The following is a 23,062-nucleotide window of genomic DNA, read 5'->3' as shown; positions in this document are numbered from 1 at the left end:
TATAAATAAGGCATCAATATTTACTTAAATCGGTATTCACTTTTTTTAATCGTAATAACAAGCGCGTAATATACGTAGGTTTTACGTTTGAATTGAGCAATATGCATTTCGGAAGATATTTATTTCGATCAGTTGTGCACCGCGTACGCACTCACAGGTGTTATTACAATATGTTCGTTATTGAAAATGGTACTGACGTTGATCTCCGATTTGCTCAATACTCTGTTTGTCCTACTCAATGATTTCTTAGTGCATGACGGTGGAATAATGTGATGTTTACGTCATTTTTTTCGAAATATACGCGCGCAGCTGTCGTGATATTCTTGTTAACAAAACGCTTCATTATCGTAAATTTATTGCCTACAGCCATTTGAATTTAGTAAAAAATGAGAAAATATTTATATTTTTCCAGACATTTTATTATTTTTCTTATACATTCGATTGAACCTGTAATTTATTCTTTATTTATAAAATATAATTGGAGACTAAAATTAAAAGCATTAAAAAACTTTAACAGAAGTTTTTATTACCAGCTCGAATGACTTAAAAGCATTAAATTGAGAGGAGTAAAAATTATTTAATGTTTAGAATATTTGCAGTATATTATTATCACGACGTAATTAAGAAAAAAAGTTTAGATTGAATCAGAATAATAATATATTACAATATTAAGTTGATAATCAATTTAATAATACTATGTAATGCTAACAAGCATTTACAAAATTCCTCTATCACAAAAAATTAGAAATAAACTTTTTTCTTGAAAAAAATTCCAATAGAAATTTGCATAACTTTTGATATGGAATTATAAATATTTTATGTAATGACATATAATTAGATGTAAACTTTTTTTCTGCAGATAATTTCTTTCGTTGCTTCTTTTGTAATTGAAAACCTGTATTTAAATACAGGTTTTTAATGGAAATAATAAGAGAGAAAGAGAGAGAGAGACAGAGAGAGAGAGAGAGAGAGAGAGAGAGAGAGAGATATTGCACAAAACATAATTTTGCAGTGTAAAATTAGCACTCTAATTTAATAATATTAAATTAAAGCAGAGAAGGTTAAATTAAATTTTGAATTTAAACTGTAAGCACATAATTTACTAAAAAAAGTGATATATCAAATTTATTTCGCAATTTATTTACGTACATATGTATTGCATAACGTATTGTAAAGTGAGATAATTATTGTAATTTTTAAATTTATAATATAAGCTAATAATGCTAAGAATGCTATTTTTTGGAGGTTGAAATATTTTTTAAAAATAGGATTTATAAAAGATGTGTATTAAACACTTCTGGTTGTATCAAAACTTAATATCTGTATGTTTTCTCATTTTCTTAACGTTATTACTCCATGCTTTATTCCTTCATTGTACGAGATGTAATCGTAAAAATCAATTTTGCTTATAAAAAATGCGCCAACTAAATGTCAACGTATATCGATATTCTATTGCGTGAGAGAACGGCAAGTACAACGCAGTAGTATTATGCAGCTCACTGATAGGAACAGTTCTTAAGCACTGATCATTAAAGTCGTTAAAGTATATAATTTCATTAGAAGTCGTTATACACGATCTAAACGTATTAATTATGACCAGATTTTAAAGAAATCAATAAATATGTCGATTGAATTTCTAAACAAAATAATAATATATGTAAAAATTTATATACACGTATATACAATTACATATAAATTTTTATAACATTATATATTATATAAACATCTATTTAAAAATTTATAAAAGATATAAAAAATGATAGGTATACATAGGTATATGTGTATATATATATATATATATATATATATATCTTTTTTCTAATATATTCATAAAATATCACATGTGTATCAAGTTGGACGTTAGTTTTACTATAAAAAACGTGTCGTAATCGGATTAATAGCTAGTTCCACTAATTCATTGACAATAAATATTGCAATGCGAATGAATTTAAAACTATAATACTACAAAACTATATACCGTAATACTTCGAAAACAAAGAGATAACGAAATTATATCGACGTGACGGGATGAAAAATAAAAATCGATTTCCCTGTCACTTGCGGCCTTCTAGTGTTTGAAACTGGTGAAAACCGAGCTCTTGGCTTTTGCATCCAGAAAGGGTGTGGTACAAACGCACAAGGTTGACTACATTCACGCTGGCGCCATTATCTACCCGTTCGAACGAATTGTTGAAAGAACAGGTCTTAAAATTGTCTTGCCCGTTCTTATCGAAAGTCGCGCTCTCGATATTTTGTCGTGTATCTCCCACAATTTGTATTACTACTGCTTAGAAGATTATTTTTTAAAATGACTTTTATAATCGATAAATTGATTAATATTAATTATTTTTAAGACATTAATGAAAATTATATTATATAACAATAAGTGTAGCATTTTTTAAGAAAAAAAAAAAAAATAGATTTTGAAAGAGAATTGATTTTTTTATGAAATATTTGTCAAAATGTGATTAAGATAATATATCAACAGCAATAAATCGAATTGTATAATATATAGAAATCTTTATTAATATTAAAATATAAAGAAATGGTAAAAAGTTGTTTTAGTTTAATAAATTCACTCTAAATTTTTTGTCTTATTGGAGTATAAAATTATTTTCTCTTATTTATTATGTGTAATTATTAAAATATTTATTACTTTATGCAGCGTTAAATATTATTTTAAACATTATCAATACTTTCCAAGGTGACTGTGATGTACTGTAACTTCTTGAAAGTAAAGTCTAACTGTCATATACGATCTATCGTGCTATAACTGTCGCAAAACAAAACTCAAGCGTTACTTATAGAAGTTTTGACTGCCTTCCGTTCGATTGGCTTTGTCGTAGATTGCGAAAAATAAAGTGCGTAAGTAAGCCCAATTTCGCAAAAGGTGAGTGGAAGATGCAATCGAATCAAGTAATCGGAGAAGAATGCGGAACGCGATTTTGCAATATCGCGAACCAGGACGGTGACCTTGTCTTACTAGCGTTGAATCGATGGGACTCTTAAAAAATTAAGCGCCGCATCTCGTGGGGATTTATCGTGCGCCGTCACCTGGTGTAATTGCGTTTCTTGAGTATAATAGCGGGTTGAAATAAATATCACGATCGATACCTTCTAAAGAAGCCTGGATAAATGTTTCAAGGAAAAGAAGGAAAAAGCTGTGATCGATTTTTCGTGTATTACACTCGGCGATGCTGCTCGTTAATTACAATACAACCAGAAGAGGACGTATTGCGATTTATATGCATGTACAAGTTGCATTCAGCTTCTCATGGCAAGTTTCTTCTATGAAACACGTTGTAGGCGATCTCTCATATTATGGCTCGACAATGAAAGGAATGCCTGAACCATGACAAGCTTTGTTTCACCGTATCAAGTAGTTTGACAACATAATTACGAGTTGTAATGTCTATTGTACCAAGACTCAATCGCGTTTCTTACATTAAAAATTCTTACATTAATGATCTTATCATAGCTGCATTTAAGTCCAGAATGTAGAAAAAGAAGTTTGTCTTACAATTAATTAGACCTGTCGGATTTTTGAAAAATTCTCGCGAATTACATATTGCTAAACTAACGCAAACTTCTTTTTGTCTTTCGGAAGAAAAGATAAAACGATAAAAACACCTAGTGTTTCGTCACCGTGACGATTGGGATAATTTAACTGGGCGAGCGCCATTCATCAGAATTAGTGTGCATCGGGCATAGTGACGATGAGGTTTCGCCAAATATTACGTTATATGTTAAGCATGTCCATCGGCGTTACGAAAATGCCTCGGGCACCTAATCGCCGAGTCCGCGTGAGAGCCACGCCGAGTGGAGTAGCAAATCGCTGAAGCGCGCGCGGATGATGTTGCTATAATGTCAAGAGCAACCGGTATATCACACTCAGCACACGCGCGTAGCTGCGCGACGGCCGCCTGTTGCTGCTCCTCCGCGTATTTAGGATACGCGTCCGCGACATACGAATGCGGCTTTCTATACGTGCGAGGAATTGTGCGCCTACGCCATTCGCGCGGGTCGCACGTTGCGCGCACGGGGACCCCTGGCTAATTAATCACGTATCCTCATTGACGGGACGTAGGAAAAGCGGAAGAGAAGCGCGACGAAGAAAGATGACGATTACGAACGGCTGGAAGTGGCGGGCAGCAAATTTGTTTTTGTCACGCTGTAGGCAGACGGCACGATGCGACGCGACGCGACGCGCGAGCGATTAATTAATTTGCGCTGATTAAGCGCGCTTACGGAATCGTGAAAAACTTTCGCTGTACTCTCTACGACTAATATGAGCGCTGCATAACACACGCGCTAATTAATGTATCTCAGTAAACACTTTGCCATCTGTACTTTTTTCAGTTAGCCGTTTCCTTTTCTTACGTAAACATGCTATAAAAATGTTAATTCTCTTGATTATGTATATACGGTTTCGGAAAAATTGTGAATAAATTGCGAAGTGTCAACTTCGTGTGTACTTTCGAAGATAGAAAATTATGTGTTTGGAGTTTAAATGCGAAACTTAATTAAAAACCTCATTTGATGTTATTAAAATTAGAATAGTAATTTATAACTGCAAAACTACGTTTTGTGCAATATGTTTTTTTTATATTAAGTAATCGAGCATCGACAATTAGATTTGTATAATCTCAATTCTAGAAAATTACTGTATTATACATATCTTCTAAATTCCCTCAGGAAGTTTTTCTCGCCGACTTGTTTATCGCTTCGGGAAGTCTTCCTTCCTGTCTCAATGTCTGTAATAGCGTTATCAGCACAGTGGCTTGACCGCAATGTTGTTCTGTTTCTTAATCGCACAACTCTCTGTCAGTTTATATAGAAAAAAAACCGCTACTGTATTGCAGCGCAGAAGTTGTTTATTGCCATAAAATGCGGTGGCATAATGTAATGTCTCGCGATAAAACGCGATGACTCTAGCGATAAACACTTAATATTTTTTATTTATTTTATACCGAGAATGGAACATATGAGATAATGTTCTATATGTTCAGCGAAGAAGTCTCACTAGTAAATTCTAAAAGTAAGATTGTTATTATTAATTAAAATACAAATTTAATTGCCGAACGCATCACTTATTGCATTGTACAGTTCTACGTTATGTATCGAATTTTTATATTAAATCTTGTTAATAATTTTACATTGCGATAAATTATAACAAGGGAACAACAAGACTTGCGAAAAACTTAAAGCGAGAAGTTAGAAAATCACCTTGCGTGAAGCAGGAGTCTTGCACTGAGATCATGTAGAACGTCGCAAAAAAATGCTGACCGTAAGATCGAGATACGATCGTAATTCGTAGAATCACGCGTTTCGCAAACAGATTAGGATTGTATCTACTTAGTTTGTTATTGTATGACAAACAACGGGTTGACGCCTGTTCTTGAGAAAGCAGCAACCATAATCAGCAACAGGTGTCGTATGAGAACCCGCGATGCAAGTAAATCGATTGTGGGGATCTTGAAAGCAAGAGCACGTGTAGAATTTCGAAGTATTGTTTGTTGATCTGCGACTTGGCTGCAACATTTTTTCACATTATTCGTTAGAACACGTTCACGATTACACGTCTCTCAGTAGATCGATACGGTTGATAAGCTAAGCTGGTCTTTCGGAGATTACATGAGATGTCGCATTGTCACCGGATTAAATTTCAAAACTAGCGAATCTAGTGTCAGATAAAAGACTTTGCGCGTGCATATCTTTTTTTAAAATTATTTTTAAAACTTTTATTATCTCAACTATTATTGCAAATGCTGATGCATATTCTGCATATTTTATAAAATTTTATTTCCGATAATTTTCTTTGATAGCTATTCTGTTTTATTTAAGATAATACCGGCTAATCTTTTATGATTTATTTATTTTTTTTTTGTAAAACTTATAATTTTTTCATTATTTATTTTTATCATTAAAATTGCATTTTTGTTCTTAGAAAAATTCAAGAATATAATTTTGAAGACAAAATTACTAATATAGAAAACGCGTTGTGGTAAAAATCAATTTAAGAAACGATCATGTTATTCAATTGTTGATAAGTTAATAAGCCGAATAGATTAGGAGCGAGAGATAAGCGAGAAGTTCATGTCGGTAGTAACGTATTTGCCGAGGGTTTCTGCCAATGATATCCTTGAAACACAGAGTCTCGTATTGTATTAGTGCGCTCGAGTTTACTCGAAATCTCTCTAATCTTCACGAGGATCGTTAGCGTATCACAGCGGATTTGAGAATCTCGTGCATATATGAATTGAAACTTAGGATAGAAAGCGAGATCGCGCATTTAATGTTAATGAATTTAATCATAAACTTAATCTCTAATTTGTATGAGATGTAAAAAAAATTGTTAACATACAAAATATAAAATAAAAAAAAAACTATTGCAATTACACTTTTATATATATAGAGCCCGGCAGAAAATTCTGAACGCTTTTATGATGCCTGTCTTTTGGCTAACAATGGCGGACGAATCATACGGCCATTGGTGTTTAAAAACACACATTATTTAAAAAACTGAAAAACCGTGAAAAAACAATTATATAAAACTTTATTTAATTAAATAAAGAAATTAAAGAAATGAAATTTTTTTTATCTGTTAAAGAAGCTATAGAGCGGTGGTAGTTGTCTCTGAGAGAATTTGAGAATAATACAAGACTGTGTTCAAAAACCTGTGCACAACTTATGCAGAATCATAATATCACCTCCTTTATCTTGATATGACGTTATAAATATTGTTTGATATATTTGTGCAATATAAAAATATAATATTAAAATCAATAAATACAGGCTCTGGCAAAAAAATCTGACACTTTTAAAATGGTTGCCGTTTGGTCGACGGTGATGGGCGAATTATGTTTATTGACGTTTGAAAGCATATGCGTTATTTTAAAAATTGTAGAACAAAAGCCTGATATATTAAACTTTTGTAAAGCTTAATTAAATACGTTTTTTATTAAACATGTTCAGAACTTCAAGATAACAATAAGCTACATATATAGAGCAGTGGAATACGCAACATATGCTTTTATAATCGAAACGTTTTTAAAAACTGGTAAAATTCTATTATTCAAACTCAAAAACAAATATTACTATTTCACAGCTTTTTTATGTCGGACAAATATATTTTATTTAAATAAATTTTTAATGTAACGCGCTTTTATACGCTGAAAAAAAATTGTAGTAATAATTAACAAATATTAAGTAAACTAATGCCAATTTAATAAATAATATTAAATAAATTTAATTAATATTAGTATAGTAAGTATAATACTGAAATTATCTTTTATTATTAAAAATAACAAAAAATTTTTAATAATAAAAAAGATTTCAGTATTCCTAAATTTGATTATAGTTATTAAATATTTAAAAAGGAGAAGTTATTTTTGGTTATATTAACCAAATATTTAATCGGCATTATTTCATTTAACATTTGATAGTTATTATTGCTGTTTTTTTCAATGTAGTTTTGTAGATAGTGTCGTGTGTGCACTTTTATTGAATAATGTTGGACGTCCTGTTCTCGAGAATCTGAAAATTCTTTGTCGCATATCTTAACTTTGTAAAAGTCAAACAATACATATTTAATCGATCGCGAGTCACCTTCTGAAGAAAGATTATAATTCTCGTTACTTCACAATAAATAGAATTTGTAAGAGCTTAAATAGAATTTATTGTGCATTATGAACATTTCAATTTAGAAAAAGAAATAAAATAAAGTTTTTTTTTCTCTAAATTAACTTCTAGAAAAATGTTAAATATTATATGATAAATATTAAGCAAAAAAATACTCGGAGAATTAAATAACTTTTCGCAACTATTTTATTTTAAATACGATTTAATGCATTTACCCGTTTCTACCAACGTAGATTAACTTTAATCTTGGTTTAACTTATTCTTTATCTTTTTCTAATTTTTAGCACTAGAGTAAGATAACAAGTAAATTAAACCGAGATTAATGTTAATATACATTGGTAGAAAAACGGACCCAATGTATAGATTAAATATTCTCATTTCTTAATTTATAAATGCTTGTGTCGTAAACTTATATTAAACATTATTTATTTTTTACGTAATGGAATTCACTTATAAGAAATATTGTCTCAAATTTTATAACAAATCTATAAGAAATAAACATTTACGAAATTAACTATGTGCCGTTTCTTTAAATGGCGGAATAAAATTAGGAAATAAAAATATTTGCGGTTCAGGAGGAGCCACTATTTTGCATACTAGGAGGTATTTATTGTTGATTGTATAAAAGTCTAGTTTATATTTAGTTTAATTAGTCTACACTCGTGATTAAAATTAATGATGGTTTTTAGAAAACCGGATTCACACCACTTTCTACAAAATAAACAGCTTACTGTTTATACGAACACTTATTTACTATTCTGAATTTATTTTGTAAACAGTTACCGCAAACACGAAAACACACAGTACATTTTAGTAACATTCTCGATCAGAGAAATTATTCGATGTTTTTGCGCTACGAGAAGTCGTGATTAATGCTGCTTAGACAATGTACTTGGAATGTTCATCCTTAACGAAATAGTTCGAGAATACCCCGCAATTTCGCGATGAGAAAAGCTTTTCAGGTAACAAAGTTGGAATCTCGCATCGCTGACGTAAATCCAATCAATTACTCGTTACGTGCGTACATTTATCGCCCGTATCGTTACTTATTGTAATAACGCAAGTATAAAAGTACGAATATACGTTTCACCGTTTTGCAATAGAATTTTTTAAAAATATTTCTAACGCTTGGCATTATCTATGAAAGTAGCGGCCTAGTCGCTTTAAATGTAGTTGAAATACACACTCGCTTATCATCGATTGCATTCCCGCTAACATTGCTGTTGTGCAAGACTGTCTCACCTACCGTAACGCTCGCGATTTACAGGATTATCTTACGCAAGGTAGCGCATGTTACACGTGTGAAATAGTTTTAGCGAAGGTTGCTGAATTGATTTCGGTATATACGAACATTAATTCAAAATCAAATTGCTGTGCTTAGAAGTTTATGAAGTCAAAGAAATGTACAAGAATGTATTATAATTAACAGTTATTATAAAATTTAAAAAAATTTTTTTATTTTTTTTTAAATCTAAGATATTTAATGATAAAAAAATTTCACTTATTAAAACAAACATTTCGTTATGTTTACGTTTACATAATATAATTGAAATTTAAGTAAAATTTAACGAAACGTTTTTATGGTCATAGTTGAATATCTTAAATTAAAGAGGATAAAAAACATTTTCTGTATTTAAATAGCTATTAGCAAATATAAATTAGTTCAAACATTTACAAAATATTAAATTTCTTTGAATCAAGGAAATGATACTGAAATAAATTTTTTTCAAAGTATGTATATAAGTGTGTATAAACATTGTATAAATATGTATAAATATATTTATACACATAAACATATGCATAAATAAACATCTTATTTACCACTCGTACTCACGATAGTTGAAGTTTTAATGAGTGAGCTAAGTGAGCACATCAAACTTAATGAAGATCTAACTCGGAAATTTATCAAGAGCGTTAGTTTTCCGTCGTCAAATTCTCACGAAGATGCGAACTATTCAAAGGCAGAGGCGTATACGCGATATCTGGAGCGCGTTCAGTGCAAGTTACTCCAACGACATGGCGCAGTTGCTGTAAACGATATAAATTCTGCGGACGATGAAACGTTCGATCAAGCGGCGGCCGCGGGTCATTGATTTAGCTGACGACCGCGCTCGTATACCCGCGAGAAGTAGCACCGGCTGTTATACATTATGCAAAACTTTTTCCCAACCGACTCGCAACCGTTACGTCTGTCCGTTGCCGTTACCGATTGGATAAGCGTTCCTCCGCGTTCCTGCGAAAACCACCGCGATCTCTCTCTCTCTCTCTCTCTCTCTCTCTCTCTCTCTTTCTCCACGTTCTTGGCCGGCACCGTGACAGAACCGCTAAAAATTCCACGCGTTGCCGCAAACGAACAGCTCCGGAACAATGCGGCGCTTCGCTTGCAAAAACGGTAATTACGAGCACGCGGTTGCCACGGGGTTGCCGTCCCCTTGCCTGTCCCGACGTTTATTCCCGGCACAATTCGTTGATTCCGCGCCGCGGATTCGTTTATCAGCCGATATGTATTGTGATACGGTTGAGATCCCGCTGTTATATGAGTCGGCCGCGGCCGACGTGCGTGGATTGGTAATACAATCCCGCGGAAGAGTGCTGCTGCATCGATCATTTTACGGTATACTCGTAACCGATTGACCTATACCGAATGCAAATGCTACAATCGCCCTCCCCCCATATACCTGTAAGCTTATCGAACGACAGTTGGTGTCATAGTCCAGGGTTCGTCCCACCATTCCCGTGCGGATGCGCGGCCGTGCGGACGAAATTGCGCAGTGGATTTACATTGTTATGCCGCACTACGTTATGCAGAACAAAAATAAACCAAGTCTTTAACCCTTGGGAAGGAAGTTTCACAAGTTAACTTTGCGAGACACAAATATTCACACGGTTATAGATATATATCTCGCGGCAATGTTTACCTAAATCTGACTTCCCAATGCGATTTAATATCATGTACCAGTCACAGGGTCGAATTTTGATCAGCTCATTCAAAAAAGATTACTAATTAATGCAAATTCGTGCTGGAACCTTCGTACTGGGATTTGAATTATCGCTCTCACGGGAATCTTCAATAAAGAGAGTTCGCGGGATTTCCAAGGTATCACGAGTATTAAAGTTTTTAATAAGTGATTTCGGGAATCTTTATATTACAAAAAAAAAAAAAGAAAACTACAGGTGAGGACAAGTCTGGATCGGCGACACAAATTGAGTTACAATTTTAATTTGTTTGATGAGGATTATTTTTTTTCGTGTTATTAGAGAAACCCGCACGCAGTTTTGATCGATAAACTTGATGGCCTTGATGTACACGCCAGACTTTTCTAACAAAGTAAAAGTGGGCTGCGTGCCGACGAGAATGCCGGGCAGGAGGCCGCCTTTTGTAGAGGTTTTAAGAAATTATGTGTCGCGCGTTTGTTAGGAAGCTCGCCAAGGAAGATCGCGGTGAATGTAATTTTGTCGCTGTAAGACTGTTTTAACGAGCGAAAACAAACGGCGTTTCTGCGAGCGATCAAGTTTATCTCTCCCGTACCAGAAGTTGCTGCCTTGCAGATGACGAATAATGTTTACCGGAGAAGCGTTCGCGTGTTGCGCATATTTCGATAATACAATAGCGATTGCGTAACGCGCTGTGGGCGGAGAAAGATGGATGAATGATGTAGCGAAAGGCTTAATGGAATGAGAAATGTTATTTTTTATTTAATGCTCACGATATTTTTAAACGTTATTTTTATCGCTCATTGCGAGCTAAAAGTTTAAGTAGAACTTTAATGATTTTAAGATATTTTAATTTTACATGCGACTAAACGTATTAAATTTTATGAATTATTTTAGCTTCTCTCAAATTATAAATTATATAGATGGAATCTTACACGTTATTGGTTTTCACTTGAAGTTTATTTCGAAATACTTTTAAAATTTTTTATCGTTTCCATAATTTGAAAATAATTTACAATATAATAGTGTTGATTTTTCTAATTGTGGAATGTTTTGTATCTACGTTTATGAAAAGAGTAAAAATAGATTTTATTGAATTAATTCGTAATATCCGACAGATCTAATAGATAATGGAATGCAATTCAAAGCTGCCGCAAAATCGTTCTCTTATCCCGTTCAAGTTAAGTCTCTGCGCACGTATTCAATTTGTAATTTACACGATACCGGAGCACACAAGATAGGATTACACACCTACGACGGTAACTTTGCACCACGGTTAATAAAGCTTTCAGAACCAGGTAATGTAATGTCCGAGAAAGTAGCTTCAGTTAAGCCGTAAGCTTTAATTTCTGTATACACATGGTCCTTGTTGATATCAGATGGGTCTGCAATTTTCTCTTCTCTTAAACAAAGAACACCGCTATCATTTTACTCCGTCTTACAGATAATTCAAAACCTAAAAATATATCATCAAAGTAACATTAAATATTATGCATTGTTTTTATTAAATCTTAATATGCGCATTATTACTTTTAATATCATATTATGATTAAATAATTTCTCAACACTTCAATATTATTACGAAATAATATACATATTATAAATCATTATAATATTCTAAACATTTTAAATTATCTTATAAAATTATAATTATATTGAGATTTCGTAAAAGTTTGTACTTAAGATGTCTTCTTGAATTTAACAATAAACAAGCAATTAAAATTAAACAATTTTATAATATAACATAACAATAAAAGTTCGAAAAGTTATATTTATGCGATATTTTAGGCACTGAATAATTGATGATAAATCGCTGGCGCGATTCGCGTTAACTAAAACCGATATTTCAACTGTACGACATTCTTCAAGTATGTTAATTAGCTATCTAATAGAGAAGTTCTCAGAAATGTGCTATCTTACAACTAATCAGTAATTTGATAATTTTATTAATGTCTGATGATCTCATTATACGACACGTATATAATATATTTTTGAAGTTAAATAAAAAAGATTTTTGGAGTGAAATATTAGTGTTGTGACTTGAACAGTTTCTACTTACATATATATAGCTGAAAATTTTTCTCAATTTTGACCGAAACCAAAACAAAACTTTAATTTTTTGCAGTGACTGAAATCAAAACCGAAACTTTGGTCTCTAACGAAGAGACAAATCCAATTGGACTTTTAAAAATTTTGGAGCAACTTTTTAAATTTTTCAACTATGATTTAAACTTTGCAAGGAATCATATGACAACATGACGAGATGTTGAAGTCAGGAAATTCAATTTTGTTCAATGTGTTTTAGTCGTCTTTTTTACGAAAAAATTTAAAAGGTTAAATTAGAGCAACGATCGCAAGACTAACGACGTTAATTCTACGACCCGCGACGTGCGCTGGGACACGAAACGGCAGGCCGAGGGCACGACGAGAGATCGCGTCGTCGCGCTCGGACAGCGCGAGCGAAGTGAAGGTGTTGATGACGTAATGTGCGCACGGCAGCAACCGCGTGCGTGGTGAAGTGGAGAGTTGCTCGTGACTTGCGGTGTGCACTACGAGAGACAGAGAGAGTGAGAGAGAGAGAGAGAGAGAGAGAGAGAGAGAGAGAGAGAGAGAGAGAGAGAGAGAGAGAGAGAGAGAGAGAGAGAGAGAGAGAGAGATATGACAGGGAGCGGGAGAGAGATACGAGGAGAGGAGCGGAGCGGAGTGTGGAAGTTGCGCACAAGCGCAACGACGTGCAACGCTGCGCTGCGCGCTGTCGCCGTCGCTACAGCGACCGTCAAGGACGTTTGCGCTCGGTTTGCCGCGCCGAGAGAAAGAAAATGTTGGGGGGAGACACAGAAAGATGCAGAACGGAGGTAGATCGAGAGAGAGAACGCGACGGAGAGACAAATGAAAGAAAAGGATAGAATTACGAGAGAGGAGGAGAAAGAGGAAGAGACTGGCGAGAGGGGGGAGAGGTGTAGGGAGAGGGAGGGAGGGGGGGGGCTCGGATGCACGTTTCTCGCGAGAGTTCTCTCTATCACGCGCTCGCGAGATCGACGCCTCGCGAATTCGAGCCTCTCGATCCCGGCCTCGAGCGGCCTTGAATACGTCGCTCTGGCGATTCTTGCGTTGCAGGGTGGAGAGTGAGATCGACAAGATCAATCTCCAGTTTTCCGCCGCTGCACAAGCGTCTCGCGACTATCGCCGTTGTTTGCGGTGTTTAATTATCCGTTCTATATATAGGTTAACATATGATTTAAAAGTGACATACTGTATTATTAGAAGGTAGAATTTCACTTTTTTTTAGTAATGTGTAAAAAATCCAGGTTAAAAAATGATTTGATTTATGTAGTTGCTTACAGGTTTTTTATACTGATTCTGATTTTAATCTGTAAGCAATTCCTACGTGTGACACATATTTTTTTCTTCTTTATTACATAATAAATGAAACGAAATGAAAATTTTGTTATATATGATGTACAAGATATGATCTCTATGTGACATTTTCTTTATAAAATGATCAAAAATTAATTAAATTTTTTGCATTTATTTTGAAAACATCTTGTATATCTGAAAATCATACATCGTGATTCACGTTCAAAAATATCGTGTGAGTTAGAAAAAATTAGCATCTCAGTGATCTTATAAATAAATTTATCTGTAAAAGTTTGGAAAAGATAAAATTTGTATCTGTAAAAGTTTAATGGGAATCCCCAGATATATATATATATTTTTTTTTTTATAAATCTCTCCTTCGTGCGAGAAGATGCTGAACCACCATCGGCTTGTGAACATATAAAAAATTTATCATCAGTTCCTTACATTCTTTGCCTAACGATGAATGGCAGGATTGTTACATCGGCGGTATAGCACGTCCGAGAATAGATTAACCGCCGCTTCGATTTAAAAGCACAACCAACACTATGACGTGAAAGTAACGATCTGATGTTGAGTCAATAACCTGCAATAACTGTTTGACCTAAAAATTGTCTTTGAAACTCTGGAAGAGTTTTTCTTTTCCGTAGGCTCAAAACCCGCGTCGTTTGGATTACGCGACGATTAGCTTTCGCGCTTTTAAATTATTCCATTCTGAAATATGTTAATGAGACTAGTCCACTCGCAGACAAAATTTGACGTCGTGTGTTGTGTCATGATAGACCACAATTTGTTTTTGCAGATTCGCGTCCTGATGTTCTATTCGCGCCGTCCTATAAACGCAGTTTCTTTCCTGTGTTCCTTTCCTCGATCATAAATATCCATTCGCACTTATTAGTCTCGACAACACACGGAAGGATTATCTGGCTCGGCACGAATAGCATATGAGTAAAAATGAATACAAGCTTGTGCTCGAGAAATTCAGAATTTTAAATAATGATTTAATACGCGCGATCATGTCAATATTACTTTGACATTAGAGAAAATGCGCTCAAGTATATTTAGTGCACTTATGCAAAATAAATATTTCGTTCCGTAAATTAAAAACGTATATAAAAAACGAATTAATGAAAGAAAGAAAAATGGGGTTACATTCCGTAGATTTTAATCTGCTTCAAACGATGCCTCGAGTTCCATTGTGTTTCTGCATTGAAAATTTCTACTGACGAAAGAGCGATTCTAGAATCTAGACGCGGAAGTATATACTTCCATTGTAAATATATTCCTTTATATTCGTACTGTGCGTTTAATGACGTAATTTTAATATCAAACTTTCACAAGCAGAGTTTAATACCAAACTAAATATTCGCCATTACAAGTATGTACTTTTAAGTTCAGTCTAAGCTTTATTTATATCACTCATTGCCTTACTATGTTAAACTCATTGTGGACTTTTAATAAAATATTAAAACTAGAATTTCTTATCTATTTATCATCCGAGTTTATCTGAATATATTGTTTAGATGATATCTCATGATATTCTCGATATACTAGTCTGTTATTGACAGTATTAATAAGAATAATTTTTTTAACAGAGTCACGTGTGTATAATTTGAAAAAACTATATTGAAAATATGAAATATATATAGTATTACAAAGCACGGCTTTAACTTAAAAATGATACTTTTTATTTCTTGTGTTATTCACCTATCGGTCTAATATTTACATAACTTTTATACTTTTATTGTGTGTAATATATAATATAAAATATGAAATATAATTTTGTATTGAATAGAAAATAGAAAATTGAAATTCTTTTGTATTATTAATTTTAGTATGCCCTATTAAAAAAAGTAGATAACAGTCATGTGTGCAATGTTACAAAGAAATTGTTATCACTGTACGTTGTTTTTCTGTAGCTTGTTACTTTGTCCTTGGGAGTTTTTGTCTATCTTTGAAAAACAATAAATATCTAATCTAAATCTAATGTCTAATCTTGTTTGATGACTTATGTCTGCATATCTCCTACGTCTTTATATCGCTATACAAAAATATTAACCCATTTCTCCTATCATATGAAAAGATCGAAATATTGATTACGTCAAATTGGTCGCTATTATGCGCTTAACTACTTTCTATGTTCTATGACTTCCGCTTGGGTGAAGTCGTTATGATTGAAGAAATGCTCGAATGACGATTCGCGGGGAATCCGGAAAACACGCGATAACGTAAAGTAGGACGGTAACTCTTGATGCGCGGAAGGACGTATTTAGCCTATAGGTTACGAGAAACAGATGGCTATAAGCTTTTATCTGACATCAATGTCTATAGTCTCACCGTTTCTAGAAGTTGCGAGAACCCTCGATCGCGAACCTCCGCGCGCGCGAAGAAGTCGCCGCGGTGGAATGTGGACGGTAGATCCGAGAAGAAAGGACGACGCTGTTTGAGAATTGCAACAATTTCGAAAATAAAGAGCGCAAATAAGGCCGCGTAACGACTTGAACGACTTGTCTCACCTATAGGCAGAAGTAATTGATCCGGTTATTATGTAAGACTCGGGATAGAGAAACGTCGACGACATTGTCTCTTACAGCGCATAATCCTCGTTTCGACTCTCATAATTATTGTAATGTACAGTACGTAGTATTTGATTACCACTTACGAAAGTGTGCGAGAAAAAATTTAAGCATTTCTGCAAGACTCCTCGTTTCTTGTGTATCATTGTATACATTGCAGTTTCACTGTATAATTTCAATTTTAGATCAAATTTGAGGACAATTAATAATCAGAGCTAGATATAAAAATCACTTGGAATGATTTTTACACGCCAGCAGCAAAAAATTAAAAAGCTTGTTACAACAATTTTTCTTACAGATTGAGATTTTATATTAAAAAAAATTCCTTTTTACCTTCTTTTTTTCTCTCTCCTGAGAAAATATAGAGTAAATTTATGTACATAATAATCTCAAATAAACTATAAAGTAATGAATAATACATATACAATATATATTCATGTTATAACAAAGACTTGTAAATGAAGTGTAAAATTATTCCAGGCAGGTTTACGCAGTTTACGCAATAAAAAATTAGGTAACTTTTTAGATTAGATAAAAGTTTTAAGAAATCAAAAACCATTATTTTATCGCACATGTATCTGAGACACATTGTATTGAAATAATCTATCAACGAGCCAATTAATCAAACAGAATTGGTTAATTTATTATATCTCAATGTAATTTTTCTAGTTGCACGAAAATTGTAGAGTGTATTATATGAGAGATAAATAATATTTAATATAAACATACGCGAATAATTTCTGCAGCCTCTAGCGACGCAAATTTTCACAGAAAGAATTTCGCATACGTAACATACGTAATATACGAAAGTTTAGCTGAACTCCTGTCTAATTCTCTACAAGTGCATTTCGTCGAAAACAGTTTCGCAATCTTATAATTCTTAATTGAGACTTAGGGCATAGGGATTAAGAAACTGAAAACACCCCTAAAATCGTCGGGCGTGCAAGATCGTGACAGGCCGCGAAGTTTCGGGAAAAGCTAAAGACCGAAAAATCAGCGAAAAATCAACGCGTCGGTTAATCGCGCGTTAACCTGCTCCCTTTTAGAGGGGAGGAGGCATCATCCCCCGAATAGAGGGAAGCGCCTGCTCGTGCGAAACAGGGGCAAAATCCGACCTTTACACAAATCACGTTGCGAACACGTGCTGCGCACTGCGCGCGCTGCGTGATGCGTTTGGGTGAGGAAAATTGAGGGTTGAGGGAGGAAAATCATAGCAAGCACGCGGTAGTTAGACGCCGACTCGCACGCGTGCCGCGAGGATCCCTAATTTCCACGCGTTCTCCGCTTCTTCGCGCGATTTTATTTATTATTATTATTTTTTTTAAATAATTCACAATTATGTATATTGCTTATTATGTTACTTTAGTTATTATTTTCATTTATGCTTTAACAAAACTGACCGTCACATTCGAGCTCGCGACGCCCGCGCCGCGCAGCGTCGTCGAAATCAGCAGCGCGAGCGCGAGCTGTTGTCAGCGATCGACGTCCTGAGGCGTCGATTGCAACAAGAGCGTCTATAAGCTCGTATTTATAGTGAGATTTTATTTCAAGATCGTTCTTTAAGTAGCGTCTTAACATGTTACGGCTCTCTGTGATCGATCGATGTAACGTCGCGACTTAAGACTATAAAATCTGAACCATAAACCGGCGTCTCTGACGTTCTAGAATTTTCACTTACTCCTTCTCTCCTTCATTCGGGAGTCGCAAAGAAACGGCAACTCCCGAACGAGGATCTCCCGCGAGTAGATAAAGGGGTAGAAGTGTAGAACGCGCGAAGAGCGGGAGAACGCCGCGCCGGCAAGGTGGGAGATCCCCCCGCGGTGGGAGGCGACGCGCGAAGTTGTGCGTTGTGCGCCGCGTACAGTCGGTTCAGTGTCGGTCGATTCACCGCGGCGACTGGTGGTGTTGTGACTTACGTGCTAAAGAAAAAAAAAAAAAAGAAAATCTCTCTCGTTCCTGTGCTCCCTCGCGCGCATCCTGCCCACGGCCGTACGTACGTTTTCGCGGTTGCTCCGGCGAGCGCGCGCGAGAACGGAGCGGCGGTTCGACCGGATAAACCGACGACGACGACGACGACAACGACAGTGACAATAACGACTACGACGATCGAAACGTAAATCTAGCGGAAGTCAGCGAGAAATCTCTCTGCGGTTTTCGCGGAGCGGACGACCAGCCCGTCGACGGGCGGCGAGGGGGATACACGGTTGGATCTCTCGCGTACGGACGCAAAGACGCGCACAGGTTCGTTCGTTGCGTCTCTCGTGCGATTTCTCTCGGAGGTGCCAGATTCGAGACTCCCGAGAGTAACAGATCGAGCTCGATCGAGTTTGGTTGGTTCGTTCGTTCGCAAGCTCGCTACTCTACTTGTACTCGGCCCGAGTCCCCGAGTTGTAAGTAGCAGACGTTAAGGTACGAAATCAAGTGGGGGAGGAGGCCTCCGGTTACGCGCAGTTAGGAGGATCAAGAGAGAGAGAGACGGAGTTCTCTTTTTCTCTCGACACCGCTTCACGACAACGTACTCCGAGAGAGACTACCCAGTGAAACCAGTGCCGCGATCTGACGTCCCGACGACAACAAAGCGGGAGAAGGCCTGTACGCGTCGTAAGTACCGTCGGCTCTCATTAATTCCACTCGCCATATGTTAGCCCTTCGCGCTTGGTTCCCGCGCGGAACTCTGCGACCGAGCGAGAAGATTCGGCGAACGGAGCGCCGATTATCGCCGCCGTCTCGATCGAGCGGCTCGAGAACGGCTCGCGGTTCCTCGACGTTTCGTTGTTTCTTTTTTTTTTTCTTCTTTTTCTTTCTCCTCCGCGGCTCGAGTGTGTCCCGCGAGTGGTGTCCTCCACCGCGAAGCCGTCTGCGCTTAATCCCCGTGAAAACTCCCGAGCCACGCGTGGCTCCGCTCCACCGCGAGTCCCCGGTCCTCGCCGTCCCTCGTTGTATCCGCGTGGAAAAGCGAACTCGCGCCGCGTATATTACGTTATACGTGAGTACGCGTCCATTCCATTCGCGTCCGCGCGCGCGATCGCGCTCTTTCTAGAACGTCGCCGATGCGCGCGTCGCGACCTTTCGCGTGCGCGGATCGCTCCTCCTCTCCTCTCCCGCGCCGCCTCCTCGCTCCCTCGCTCGCGCTCTTTCTCTCGCCGAGAGTTCAACTTTTTGCGCGCCGGGAACTCGCTCCGCGTGCACCCGACGTGCAGCGAGAGGGCACCGAAATACGCGCCCGGTATACGCGAGATCGCCCGAGAAACTCCTTCTCCCCGCGATACGCGGCACTCGGGGTGAAGTAGTGTCTCGCGTTTTGCTTTTCAAAAGTTTTCTCGCCTGCGATTGGCCCGCGCTTTTGAATCGAATGCATCCGCGACGGACGGAGCGAGATATCGAAAGCGATCAGCTCCAATAGGAGCGACTCGACGGCCGGGCGCACGCACTAATCACGCGAGCGTTACGTTGCGGGGACTCCCCCCCCCCCCCTTTTTTTTTTCTTTTCTTCGCGGTAGATTGTATTTACTCGATCTAATCTGAGGCGGACGGTGAAGCGGATTCAATGGCCGTCCGTCGCTGATGGCTATCGATCATCCGCCGGTGCGTCTACTCGAGACATTGTGTGCGAAAACAACCCGCTCTTCCTCGTTCTTTCGGTGTAATTATAGGATAGGATAGTTCATTTTGCGCAGTTCACTTTCACTGTGCAATTTAAATTACTTTACGGCCGGTCTACGTTTCTCAAACGCGGAACGGATTAATTTCTTAAGGACGAGGAGTAGGATAATGCGCGTTCCAACGTGTCGAGTTTCCGTGCGCCGAATTCTGACCTAAGAGCGCAATATAAATATAAAAAATTAATTATACGCTTAATTATAAGTACGAATATGCATTATCGATCTGACGTAAATGTGAAATTTATTTTTTTAGTTTTGGAACGTGTCTCGATGAGATCCGAAATCAATTACGGAAGAGCGTGGCATGTTAATTTTTGTATTTTAATACCTGACCGAGAGCTTTCCGGGGAATACATTTGAGGAGCAACAGTTTGTTAACGTCGAGTCTCGGCAGGAATACGGCGCGGTTAATGATTAATGAACCAATTGGAGTGGATGCTGAGACTCCGGTGCGCCGAGTGATACGCTTGTAATTCGCGGCTCGATTCGTTTCGACGCTACAATGTAGGGTGAGGAAATTGAATTACAAGTGCCGCGCAATTATGTCATTGTGATACACGTGATACTCCGAGGAATCGACTGTTTTGCGGGAATAGATTAGCAGTCAAGGTCGGGAGATATCTTATACTTGTAACAAATCGAGATGTGTACACGCACACACGCATATGTTCACGTGCATGCCGTATACGTATACGCACGCGAAATGTACATCGCCGGCGCAAATGCCTCTCTCAATGTACGTATACGTTAATTCATCCGTTACGTGCAATCGCGCGCTGTACATTAAAAGCCGCCGTCGCCGTCGACTTGTTTATCGTGTTTCTAACGAGCGCTCTCGGCAATATGGTGAAATAATTATTACGTCGCGGCGCGAAAAGAGAGGGAGGGAAGGTGTCGGAATTACGCAAAGCGGATCGGAGGCGTCTAGTCGAATTGTCCGGGGGATGATTTTTCCGGCGGGAAGTGAAGACGATACGTTGACACGTGTAAAAAAAAAAAGAGAAATATACGTATGTTTATGCGTTTCTTCCGCGACACAACTTCCGTTATAATAACGTCGTATTGCGGCGGCGGCGATTTTATCGAAACCATCGCGACGTTCGAGTCGGCGGGCACGATAACGCGCGGGGGAGAAAAAAATATTCCTTGAGAAATTTATAAACGCTGCATGTACGTATATACACACATATCCATCGCGAATCGTATTTTCACGTGTACGGAAAGTTCTATGAACGGTTAATCATTTGAATAAGATGACTAATGACGAGCTGGCAAACAAGCTCCGCCTCGCGGATGTTAGCATTAGCATGGATTAAATTACACTGTGCTGCATTTCCGCTTAGCAGTGCTAAGTCTCCTCAAGACGGAGAAGAAGATAGAAAGAGGAGTGGGAGGGAGGGGAGGGACAGCAGACGTTTCGCTGACGCAAAAGACGATTTTTTTGCGGAGTCGACAATCGTGTCTCATTTCACTTTCGGATCGCGGCGGATGTACGATTATAGACAAACGACGGTCGACGAAAGCGACCGAATGAGAAGGCATTCTCGTACAAAATTGATTTATTCGATATGTCGCGTGCTACGCGAGACAGTCGAGTCCCCAAATACCCGAAATACTACCTGAATACCAAAGCGGTGACATCAGCGATCGCGCTATACGGAGAGACGTCGAGCTAAAGATAGCGACCCGCTCGCGGGGCAGGTCAAGGTGTTTTCCTCTTTTTCTTTTTTTTCCTTCCTTTTTTTCGCCCTCGCGTTTTCTTTGTTTTCGCTTCGAGTTTCGTTTTTGCCGTGTGGAAAAATTTCACGAGTGGAATAATTTCGCTCGGGGGAAATAATCACGCCAGACAACGATTCGCTCGACGTCGAACGGACGGACGGACGGAAGGACGTCGCTCTCGCCCGCGATCCCTCTTTAATCGTTTTAACATTGTTCGCACGAAGATAGATAATTCCCTTCCAGATTTATGTCAGCCGTTTGAGGGAGGTGTCAACGGAATCCTAAGCAGATTTGCCAAGACGATCCAACACGCGACGCGTGTCGCAAATAACGGCGCGCGCGCGCCGTCGTTGATTACGTAGCCAACGGGTTGTTTCTTGCTCGCGCAAGAACAAAAGCTCGTTTAATTCGAGTGACGTTCCCGTTTGTTCGCCGACGAGCACACGACACCTGAAAGAGCCCCGTGCAGCTGCGCTTCGTCTCGAACGGAAAGCGCGCAGCGTCGCGAAAACTTATTTGTCTTAATTACCCATTTGCATGCTACGATCGCAATTAATATTGAAATTAATATTGGAAAAATTTTTTATAGAAATTTAATAGGAAAATATAGTTTTAAAAGAAATTAGAATTTAACGCACAGAGAGAATTTTTTTTTTTTAATTTAATAAACAGTTTTGTTCGACTATTCCGAAGCATATATTAATTTTTTTAAAATAAATTTTATTAAAATTAAAGAAATCTGTATAAAATTTATTGAAACCAAATAAATGAAATCTAAAAAAATGTTTCTCTTTGTGCATATAAATATAACTTTAATGATCATTAATCTAAATTGTATTTTTTCGATATTAAAATGAAATTATCCGGCGATTTTATTTTTCGTGAAATAAATTGTATCGATAATATTAATTCAGCCAACACGCTAACGCGCAAATAAATTCTCTCAATTCTGAGCAAATATATTGAAATGTCTTCATTTAAATGTATGTATTCTATCTCGAATCAACTGTAAACAGAGTACGTTTATCCGCTAAATATTGAAATGTTGAGAGCACGCAAATTTGCAGCCGTGTATCGTTATTATATTATCGTATTCATTGTATTTGTTGCGATATTTGGACGAGCAAACGCGTCCACGGAACCGGCTTTATTCTCTCGCGCCGTATTATGATT

At 37.2% G+C, this 23,062-nt stretch overlaps 1 protein-coding gene across 2 annotated transcripts in view; it reads left to right on the top strand.

Annotated features, from left to right (window-relative positions):
* Nucleotides 1-23,062, top strand: part of LOC105836685 (terminal nucleotidyltransferase 5C) — a 110,391-nt gene that overhangs the window by 38,045 nt on the left and 49,284 nt on the right. The window contains exon 1 of one of the 2 annotated variants that reach the window (XM_036282817.1): nt 17,848-19,109. The exons of the other annotated variant lie outside the window; for it this stretch is intronic. The gene's annotated coding sequence lies outside the window, so the exon portion shown is untranslated. Of the gene's footprint in view, nt 1-17,847; nt 19,110-23,062 lie in introns of those variants that run through there. 2 annotated transcript variants of the gene reach the window in all.

This window comes from Monomorium pharaonis, chromosome 2 (genome assembly GCF_013373865.1).
Source record: "Monomorium pharaonis isolate MP-MQ-018 chromosome 2, ASM1337386v2, whole genome shotgun sequence".
Classification (NCBI taxonomy): Eukaryota; Metazoa; Arthropoda; class Insecta; order Hymenoptera; family Formicidae; genus Monomorium; species Monomorium pharaonis.
The sequence above is the reverse complement of the archived record's forward strand: the minus strand, read 5'-3'. Positions and strand labels throughout refer to the sequence as shown.